The sequence below is a fragment of the Perca flavescens genome, chromosome 7, assembly GCF_004354835.1.
Source record: "Perca flavescens isolate YP-PL-M2 chromosome 7, PFLA_1.0, whole genome shotgun sequence".
NCBI lineage: Eukaryota > Metazoa > Chordata > Actinopteri > Perciformes > Percidae > Perca > Perca flavescens.
The window spans coordinates 19,223,916-19,227,809 of NC_041337.1; the positions used below are offsets into that span (position 1 = coordinate 19,223,916).

At 37.5% G+C, this 3,894-nt stretch overlaps 2 long non-coding RNA genes across 2 annotated transcripts; both read right to left on the reverse strand.

Moving 5' to 3' along the window:
* Nucleotides 1–298: 298 nt before the first annotated feature.
* On the reverse strand, nucleotides 299–1,454 carry LOC114558196 (uncharacterized). Its single transcript, XR_003692935.1, has 3 exons — nucleotides 1,305–1,454; nucleotides 917–1,005; nucleotides 299–387 (listed from the first exon to the last, which is right to left on the reverse strand). It is a non-coding gene; the product is annotated as an uncharacterized LOC114558196 (long non-coding RNA).
* Nucleotides 1,455–2,049: 595 nt separating this feature from the next.
* LOC114559178 (uncharacterized) lies at nucleotides 2,050–2,903 on the reverse strand. Its single transcript, XR_003693029.1, has 4 exons — nucleotides 2,843–2,903; nucleotides 2,716–2,742; nucleotides 2,477–2,499; nucleotides 2,050–2,374 (listed from the first exon to the last, which is right to left on the reverse strand). It is a non-coding gene; the product is annotated as an uncharacterized LOC114559178 (long non-coding RNA).
* Nucleotides 2,904–3,894: the final 991 nt, after the last annotated feature.

The following is a 3,894-nucleotide window of genomic DNA, read 5'->3' on the forward strand; positions in this document are numbered from 1 at the left end:
TGTGCCAATAGCCTATTATTACCTTTACCACAGAGTTAAGACATAATGTAGTCCGTATAGGCCATGCTGTGTTCATAAAAAATATTGATGTTTCCTATAAATCTGTACCAATCACAAAAAAATGCCTCCCAGCCCATAACTATAACCCACTTTGTTCACATGTTTAGCAAGGCTGTCAACAGTAAGAAACAAGTTCAATAAACAACTCCATCATTGCATCTCAGTTTTTATTTTAGATTATTCTTTGGGCATTCATCTATATAGGACAGCTAAAGACTACCTGAGGTAGCCAGGTGCCCAGTAATGAAACATTTCTGATGAAAGCTGTTCTGTTTCCACAAGGCAGAAGCAGAAATACAGTAGCAGTCACCGGATGATGAGTCTTATCTGTGATGTTGAAATGATACACAATGTAAGACAGATGACATGTCAAACTGGGCCTAATGTCAAGATTTGCTTTGCCAATAATTGTTTGTGTGGAATTATTGTCAACAATGCAAATGTATTTAGTGCAGCAAGAAAAGCTGTAAATTGAATGGACAAGTGAAAGTCTAACTTGACTCTTGTTTTTGTGTTATAATGTACAAATGTGTAACTGTTAGTGTGCAACTGTTACTGCAACATAGGCTATAGTTCAGCTCATGATAGTGATTACTTCACACAGAATATTCAGCATTAATATAACTTTACGTTTTTAGTTGCTAGAATTGCAAACTCAGCAGAGGCTATTTGAAGTGTTTTTAATTGGTTACTTTGTAAAGCAAGACCAAATGCGCCGATAGCCTATTATTACCTATACCACAGAGTTAAGACATAATGTAGTCCTTATAGGCCATGCTGCCTCCAGCCAACAGTTTTGTCTTTTTTTTTTCTTTCAATTAAACAAGTCTAGAGTCACCAGCGCTCTTTAACTTACATTATCTATTTGTGTACATCCTCCTCCACTTAGTTAAGGTCAGTGAGACAGGCTCTTGGAGTTCTGCCAGCACACACCTACATCAGCACCTCCAGGAGAGTTGAGAAAACAAAAGGATCATAATTCAAGTTACAGATGAAACTTAGCATTGACACATCAGTTATTTCTTATCCAAGTACACTGATGCTATGACTGACAGGATCAGTTTTGTCGAAAGCTGGACCTTCTAGATAGGGAATCAAAAATGTTATGCCTCTTCTAAAACCTGATGTCCACATGAGGTTCCGGTCTTGAAACGTTCTCATTGGACCCCAATTTTACTAGTGCTTTTTGTCCCAGTCAGAATAATTATTGTAGAGGAGATTTAACGGTTTTGTGCCATACTTACCTGCCTTGAATAAAAGTATTTCTTGAGTTTCCAGGATGCATTAGTTTGTAAAATCATATGGAGAAAGATAATGCTATCCTCTAGTGTTTTCCAGCCACAGCTCTAATCACCTTGGCCAAAGTAAAGCATGTATTATTGGACAACCTTCAAGTAAACAGGTTTGTCTTGAATGAGCCCTGATTACAGCATTCACACAGGATGTGGATGTTTTAAGAAATTTGCATATTACATTTTGTTGGGAATACCAGGTCATTTTATCCAAGTCTAATTATGAAAGCAGGTTTTCCTTTGTTTGTTCACACTGGTATAGGTCCTGAATCATTCCTCCATCACTGGTTAGTTGCACTCTGAAGGTGAATCAGTCAGCGCGGTTACCTGGTTTAGGGACTGCTCCAGTCACTTTTAACAGGAGACAGGTTGACTGTCCGGGTACGAAAAGCACAAGTTTAATACCATTTTACTGTTCAGGTCAAGGGTCCCAGTCAGCCATGAACAATACCAGGACCTTGAACCTAAGCAGCTAAATACACTTTAGCCATTTTTTTTTTTTTAGACCCGTGCTTTTCCTACAGGGACATTTCAAAATGTCTTTCATGAAAATAGCCTTTTGACTCTGGGTGCTTTAACAGTTTTGAGACAAAATATATACCACCTCCTGAAAAGGTTCTTTAACCACCACCAAACGCATAAGAACACATTTTAAATGCAAAAAGCTAGTTTAAAAAAGAAAAACCGAGATCTGCAGTTTTAGAAACCAAAACATTTAATCACAGTATAAACAAAAGACAAAAGTTGAGGAATTAAGAACAATGAGTCCAGTATATCCCGAAAAAGAAAAAGAAAAGTCTGTCATCCAGCAGGTCCTGAATCAGCTCTCCAGCATCAATCCGCTGCTTCAGCTCTGTTGCCTCAGGTTGAAATGGGCACCACTGACAGACTTGACAACGGGAGGGTCCTGGGTCTTCAGCTGTGCTCGCCGGCCTGGTTTGCTGGCAACATGTGCCTTCACAGCCATGGAGACAACGGTTTACTTGGACCTCTGCCTCATCTTTCTCCTTTTACGCTTCAGCCTATAAAAAGTAATTACACGAAACAATCAGCCGAAATTATTTTCATCACGGTGTAAAAAGACTTAAAACTACTGCACAAAAACATGCGCCATGCATTCTTACCTGCGCATGCGCTTCTTTCTCCACTGCGAAATAGAGACAACGTTAAATTAATTCCTCGTTTAATCAATGCATTTCTGAAGACATATACATGTATTCAACTTAACACTAAAAAGGCATACAAATTGCAATACGCGAATTGTACAGCTGAAAGCTAATGTGCGTGCTGCTAACGTTAGCTAGCAAATGTTAGCACCACTGGAACGTACAATTATTTGATCATAAGGACATAAAACACAAACCTTCGCCCTCATGTTGAGAAGGGAATGCTGAAAAACAAAGGGACAATGTAAAAGATTAGTTCGATTGATTTAAAAAAATGATGATTAACTTGGATTCTGATACCAACAGCTAAAAGGATTCACGTACCGACCGCTAAAGAATCGTGTCCAAGAAGAACGTCATAATCCTGCGACGTCAAATTTATATGGGTCGTCCTACGTCACTTTCATTGGACTTCAGTAAAACATGGCAAAAGTAGTTTTCTAAAAAGTAAAGCGTGTACAGCAAATACTCGGTGTATTAAGCCATTGCTGTAGCTTTATGTGTTTATTTGCTCTTTTATTATTGATATAACCTATTTGCTGCTACCTGCCCATTTGCACTATTGTATGTTATATATATATATATATATATATATATATATATATATATATATATATATATATATATATATATAAAATATATGTGTGTTTTTAATGCTGTGTTGTGTGTATTCTATGTACTGTGCTGTATTTGAGAGAAGCCATACACAAATTTCCAATGAGGTGGACAATACAGTCAATCTAATCAAATTATTATTTCTACAGTTCTTTGTACTGTTCACACATGCAGCACACCTCACTGATGTACTAATAAACCATACAAATATTCAAGAGAATTTTACAGCATAAATTCTATACATGTGATGGGTGAGACTGTATTGCTTGATATTGTCTAGGGATCCAGCTACCATTAAGGACACAGAAGTGAGATTCTCAGCATTTTAACACACACACACACACACACACAGACAGTGTGAATTTGTTTCTAACCTGGGGGAACTTTAAAAACATACACGTAGTAGAAATTTAACAAGCCCTTTCCAGTATGCTAAGAGTACTTTTAGACCAATAAATGAAATATGTTAATGCTAAAATAGATTTCCAGAGTTTAAAGGTTCCCAGTCGGCTGTGTGGCGAGCTACAGGATTGAGACTCTGAACTTAGACGGATTGCTCTGGATTCCTTCTTCATGGTGGTAGGACAAACAGAACCAAACTCTTAAGGGCCCCAACGTTGAACATCTCTGAACTCACGTCATCAAAGAACAATTGAACTCATAGAACTGGAAAGGGTTTCTTTTATGTGCACACTTTATTTTAGTTTGTCATTTTTCATACCTGCGTTTTATCTGTATGTATGCCAAATTTCTGTGTATAT